Source organism: Elaeis guineensis, chromosome 7 (genome assembly GCF_000442705.2).
Source record: "Elaeis guineensis isolate ETL-2024a chromosome 7, EG11, whole genome shotgun sequence".
Classification (NCBI taxonomy): domain Eukaryota; kingdom Viridiplantae; phylum Streptophyta; class Magnoliopsida; order Arecales; family Arecaceae; genus Elaeis; species Elaeis guineensis.
In genome coordinates this window covers 9840036-9846849 of record NC_025999.2, presented here as the reverse complement: position 1 = coordinate 9846849, position 6814 = coordinate 9840036, and the positions used below count along the sequence as shown (strand labels likewise).

General features: G+C 45.3%; 1 long non-coding RNA gene across 1 annotated transcript; it reads right to left on the bottom strand.

Moving 5' to 3' along the window:
- Positions 1-1397: 1397 nt before the first annotated feature.
- Positions 1398-2569, bottom strand: LOC140859393 (uncharacterized). The gene is made up of 2 exons (XR_012142841.1): positions 2450-2569; positions 1398-1600 (listed from the first exon to the last, which is right to left on the bottom strand). It is a non-coding gene; the product is annotated as an uncharacterized lncRNA (long non-coding RNA).
- Between the last annotated feature and the right edge of the window lie 4245 nt (positions 2570-6814).

The following is a 6814-nucleotide window of genomic DNA, read 5'->3' as shown; positions in this document are numbered from 1 at the left end:
AAAACATGCTAGGAGAGGAGACACCGAAGAAATTCTATTTTTTTGACGGCCTTCAGATGGGTGGGCACAATTTATTAGTGATCATTGTTTTGTATGTGAATGAGTGACAGCAATCGACATAGAAAAAAAAACCTGCCGATCGACCATGTTTGAATCAAGAACTTAGCAATGTCCATTGACTTAAATTATGGGTTACCAATGAATCATGGATTACCATATTTATTTGATGGGCATCGGCTTACGTGGGGAAGCATTTAAAAAAAAAAAGGAAAAAGAAAGAAAAAAGCCATCAAATTCGTCAAGACTAAGAACCCAACCAGCATGCATGAAAATGCCTGGCTAGCACATAAATTATCCTGTCTTTCCTTTTGTCAAGCCAAACAAAATTTAGGACAAGCGACACACCTACCAAACGTGAGATCCCAAGCTATCCACCTAATGATCCCATCAAGCAACTAACACTTGTTCCCTTAGATATGACTCTCCGTTAGCCTTTGGAACAAGAAATGGCACATCAGAATTCTTGGAGCTGGTGAAACTATATCGAGAATAGGCTTGTCTTGGGGTTGTGGTGCATTCTTGCCCAAGGGCCCCTCTCTATCTAACAGGACGGCCACAGCTCACCGGCTTTAAATTGCACATCATAATCATCAAACAAAGTTTCAGACAGGAACCACGAGAGATTTTTGGATAGACTTAGCCAACCAATAATCAAATATTAAAAAAATGCATCCTAGAAAATTGTTTTGTTTAGCAATAACTTCTGATGGACTATTTTGATGACTAAGCTCATTCAACTAATCAGAACCATGGGGTCCTCGACGTCTCAATGGATTCAAAGACTTTCCGCGCATGAAGACCGCCTATTTGTCTCAGAGGACCAATATCGACTTATTGATCCACATATCACCAATACGAGCAGCGATGATGGATTTAAATTATTGTTTAATTGTTTTAGTAAACCCCAACCCAACCAGTACAAACGGTTTTGAAGAAGTCTGACATCTTAATAAATTTCTATCCAAGGAGCACCCTCGATACATTTTAATGTTACCTGATATTATATTGTGAGGAAAAGCTCCCATTCAACTTTAGAATCATTGTAACATTGTGCAACCACATTGCCTGTCATTTCTGATGAACGAGAAAACCAGGGTGTCAACCGCTGGGTTTTTTCTTGAGGGGCGTCCGTTGGCCAAATTTGGGAGTAATCTCCCTCCTAGAAGGAAAAAAAAAAAAAGGACACCCTCTAACATGGAACAAATCGAATAATTCACATATCTGAGGTTCATCTCCAATAAAATTTATACTTATATACTAATGCATGCTTAAAAAAAAAAAACAAAAAAAGATTTGTTTAAACGGGATACCATACAATCTGGTCTTTCCATTTAAGATAGGTGACATAATAATTATCTTATCTCAATCAATTACCACTGTAAAGAAACTATACAATCCCATAAATCCTTCGTCAAAGATTATCAGTGTGGGCCCAAGGACGAGGAATACGAAGTCACCCAAGACGGCAAGCAGTTTCAATGGCAAAAGTGAAGCATCGCTTCTAGCTCCCGGCCATTGTTGCATTGAGCTGCATGCCAGCCTATATGCAGAAAGATTAAAAAACTTGGATCTGATAAGAGCCAGAAACTAAATACAACAACAAGAATTGTGGCAATCTGTTAAATATGCCAGGGTGAAATCCTTCTAGTTGCGATCCTAATTTTCATCAACAGGAAACAAAAAGAGACATGGTTTCATGACAAAGCTATGACGAGGCCCTAGAATTCTCTCAAGCATTACAAGAACCCCGAGGGGCCACTCCTCTCTCTCTGTCGATACTATATGCCCTGTAAGTTTAGACTTCCAGCAACAAATAACGATGCAAAAAAAATAGCAGAGCAACGAGAACTGGTGTGCTACCTATCAGTAAATATTTCAACATTGGAAGAGCCGTCATGTTGTCATATATATAACTGGCCGGTGCAAGACCAGGCACATCGTGCTTCATTTCAAATTTGTAGAGCAGTGAGGGTTATTCATTAAGATGGTTGTCATATCATCATATGAAAACAAAATCCAAGAGCCAAATACCAAACAAGCATGGTTTTGAACCTACTAATTGCTGTACGACAAAGACACTCCTAAGACAGACATAAAAAGCAACTTCGCTCCTAAAGTGTTTTGTGATTTAAAGAACCTTGTAACAAGGATCTCGTTGGAGTGATCCTTGCTCTTTAGGAACAAGTTTGCTTAAAGAATTTAGCTTTCTCGAAAGGTCAGGCCTTCTGCATTTAAGGCTATGATACGCAGAACCACTTAGATTGATTTTCCCGTTATTAGTTATAGTCTTCTTAGATGGAATGTAAGAAGGTAAAGTAACAAAACAAATATCATGTTAAGATAACAAGATTCAAAAGAAGTATCAATAAGGCTTAAAAAACAAGCATACCATCAAAACAAAACATGCAACAGGCTCTATGCATTCTTGCCTTTCCAGCACAAATCACAGAGCAGTGATCCATCTTAGCTTGTAGTGCATGCCTCTGTCAGAAGACATCTAATGCCAAGATATAGATAGACTCAACTGTCAAAACAAAACATGATTTCACACACAAGGAATCGGATGCCTAGCACAGATAATTAAAAGAAAAACAGCACTTATCTGCTAAGTGCTTGTAGATGAGCAAGCAAGATCAGAATAAGACAAGGAAACTGGAATAGCAAAGACATAATCAGATATAAAAATAGATGTGCTGTGTCAAATAACTTGAAACATTGACATACGGTAATTCATGAATTGCAGTTTCTGTTGATGGGAGGCAATGATTTGTTTTCACTAAAATCTGCCACGACCAGGGGTGAGATAGGACTTTGCATCATGATGACAGAAGCAACTAAACAATCTGTTAATTCAACTGAAGCCAAACATTATACTCCAAAAGGGTCTAGACTTAACCTGCATAGGACAACTTAAGGCATATGCTTGGCTTTCTAAGTGGCTTCCTCAACTTTAAGCTGACTGTCTATGCCAATCTACTTATATGGTTCATAATATTGCGACTAATTTAAGAATTAGAAGCAATAGGTTACATAAGCTTAACAGTTATGCAGATTATTTAGTTATCTAGTTAGCAATTTGACATAATTATAATCTTAAGTGTGCCGTTTATAGATTATGATAGCTATAATTAACACAATTTTTGAAACTGTTGGTGCAAAAATCCGCCTGCGCCGGAGAAGCTGGAGGTGAGGGGGTTGCGGTCGCCGCCGGGACCTGCAAAAGAAGTCTAAACCGGAGGTGGGGTTGCTCCGGCAAGACCCTCCGACGCTCAAGTCAGCTCTCTGCCTCAACAAGAATGGAGTGCTCGAACGAAAATTTTAGCAAAATTTCGGGATAGAAAATAGAGCTTAAAGAATAACGTATCTGGAGTCCCCCTTTTATAGGCGGAGGGGCAACAAACTGATAGCGATGCCTGTAACCGTCTGGCAGTGGGCCGCCCAGAGTCAGGGGAAGTTTGTTGCGGAGAGTAGTGGAGTGGACCCGTGGCTATCACCGGGGCGTGCCACATGGAGTCTGCCACGAGGAGCGGAGCGGCGTCCGTTGTCGCGACTTGCCAGAGAATGGAAGAATCGCGCGGTATCCGTCGCAGGAAGTGGAGCAGGATCGTGGCCATTATTACGGCCTGCCAGGGAGTGATGGGGCCGTGTGGAATTCGTCGCAGGAGGTGGAACAGAGTCGTGGCTGTTGCTGCGGCCTGCCAGGGGGTGATGGAGCCGCGCGGAATCCGTCGCAGGAGGTGGAGCAGAGTCGTGGTTGTTGCTGTGGCTTGCCAGGGGGTCCAGGCCTATCGGCCGGAGTTCGACTGGGGTGTTTGACGGAGAGAGGTGGCTAGCTACCCGTCTGAGAGGAGCTTGGAGTCCGGCTCTCGCAGGAGCCCGGACGGAGTCTTCTTTCAGTTGAAGTCGGAGACGAAGTCCGACTCCCACAGGAGTTCGGGCGAAGTCTACCTGCAATTGGAGTTGGGGACGAGATCCGGCTCCCGTAGGAGTCCGGACGAAGTTTACCTGCAATTAGAATCAGGGATGAAGTCCGGCTCCCGTAGGAGTCCGGACGAAGTTTACCTGCAGCAGGAGTCGTCGGCGGAGTCCGGCTCCCGTAGGAGCCCGGGCGGAGCCTACAGATGAAGTCGTGGGCGAGGTCCAGCTCCCGTAGGAGTCCGGACGGAATCTGCAGGTGAAGTCGTGGGCGAGGTCCGACTCCCGTAGGAGTCCGAACGAAGTTTACTTGCAATTAGAATCAGGGACGAAGTCCGGCTCTCGCAGGAGTCCGGACAAAATTTACCTGCAGCAGGAGTCGTCGGCGGAGTCCGGCTCACGTAGGAGTCCGGGCGGAGCCTGCAGGTGAAGTCGTGGGCGGGGCCCGGCTCCCGTAGGAGCCCGGATGGAGCCTGCAGATGAAGTCGTGGGCGAGGTCCGACTCCCGTAGGAGTCCGGACGGAGTCTGCAGGTGAAGTCGTGGGCGAGGTCCGGCTCCCGTAGGAGTCTGGACGAAGTTTACCTGCGATTAGAATCAGAGACGAAGTCCGGCTCCCGTAGGAGTCCGGATGAAGTTTACCTGCAGCAGGAGTCGTCGGCGGAGTCCGGCTCCTGTAGGAGCCCGGGCGGAGCCTGCAGATGAAGTCGTGGGCGAGGTCCGGCTCCCGTAGGAGTCCGGACGGAGTCTGCAGGTGAAGTCGTGGGCGAGGTCCGGCTCCCGTAGGAGTCCGGACGAAGTTTACCTGCAATTAGAATCAGGGACGAAGCCCGGCTCCCGGAGTCCGGACGAAGTTTACCTGCAGCAGGAGTCGTCGGCGGAGTCCGGCTCCCGTAGGAGTCCGGACGGAGCCTGCAGGTGAAGTCGTGGGCGAGGCCCGGCTCCCGTAGGAGCCCGGGCGGAGCCTGCAGATGAAGTCGTGGGCGAGGTCCGGCTCCCGTAGGAGTCCGGACAAAGTTTACCTGCAATTAGAATCAGGGACGAAGTCCGACTCCCGTAGGAGTCCGGACGAAGTTTACCTGCAGCAGGAGTCGTCGGCGGAGTCCGACTCCTGTAGGAGCCCGGGCGGAGCCTGCAGATGAAGTCGTGGGCGAGGTCCAGCTCCCGTAGGAGTCCGGACGGAGTCTGCAGGTGAAGTCGTGGGCGAGGTCCGGCTCCCGTAGGAGTTCGGACGAAGTTTACCTGCAATTAGAATCAGGAACGAAGCCCGGCTCCCGTAGGAATCCGAACGAAGTTTACCTGCAGCAGGAGTCGTCGACGGAGTCCGGCTCCCGTAGGAGTCCGGACGGAGCCTGCAGGTGAAGTCGTGGGCGAGGCCCGGCTCCCGTAGGAGTTTGGACGTCGCGAAGAATCCGGTCGACGCTGGCGGGGTCCTGTCCGTCGGCAAAACTTGGGAGTGTGGCGGAGGCTCGACCGCCCGGGAGGTTTGAAGAGATGTTGCCGGAGGTCGAAAGTCAGTTGGATCCCGGAGGGTCACTCCCATCACGAACTTCGGCTGGGGGGTATTTTATACCCAACAGAAACATTTGGACCCCTTTGAACTATTGTATAAGAATTTAGTGAAAAGATTAAAATTCAAACTTCTGAAGTATTTAAATTGAATAAGATGTCAATCAATAATTAGATATCACTTATTTAATTCAAATGATCTGTCTCAATAACAACTTCTTAAGACAAATTATAGGAAAGCATCACATGTTCTAATCTTCATTCTCATTTCCATCAAACAAAAGATGTAGGTTTTTTTTTTTTTTTGTGGGGCGGGTGGTAGGGATGTAATCTTTTTACCAGAACACGAGGTCAATAACATATACTTCCATCACTGGTAACTCCATAAAGAAATTTTTGAAAACAATTTGCAAATAGATTTTATCTCTCAGATATCTAAACTAAGGGTGGGTGTGAAAGTGGAATTGGCTGTTCCCTTGTGGGTAAAGGAATATTCACTACACCTATCAGCCAGATCTCAGACTCTGACTTGCTCTAAGTGGATGATGAATTCAGATGGAATATAACATACTGGAACCACTTTGACGTTTCCTATGAAATGGGCATGAAACGGAGCCACCATGAAGAAGTACTAGGAGTTTAAGAAGGAAGCCTCATGGAAGTTTCAAATGATTAGGAAGTGGAAGCACCTATTAAGTATCTGAACAAAATCATTTTTTACAAAACTAATGACAAGAAAAGTTGATTAAAATTAAATATTTTATATGATATTTCAATATTATGAAACATCTATGCAAGGAAAAAGAGAGCAATTGAGCTACAGCAACAGCAGCCAGAAGAACCCAAAAGGTCATGTTAAAGGCAAAACCATCCCTTCAGAAGCTAAACTCATTAGCTCAGCCAGCAGAGCAACAATATTTTCAGATAAGGTCCTAATTCTGTTAAAATTCTCTTCTATCAGTTTGAGAAAACCTGAAAAAGGTCCCTCTGTGACAAATTAAGGCCCCAATAGCTATCTTACGATGATGTAAAGCAAACTCCTGGTGAGTGCTTTCCATCTAAATTTTAAAGTTCAACCTTACTTCCACTCAATAATTATCCATAAGACAGAAACCTTAAGGGAATAAAAAAAGGAACAGAGAGAGGGAATAGGAGGGGACTAAAATTCATGGGAAGGCCAGAGATTCTTTCGTTTTTAAAAACCACAGTCCCACACGAGATGAGAAATCAAGAAAGGAAACTGAAACACCTAAGGAAGAGTCTAAGGCCCAAATAAGAGACTAGGAGGGGAAAATTATAAACAAAAAAAAAAAAAAAAAAAAAAGCTCGGTC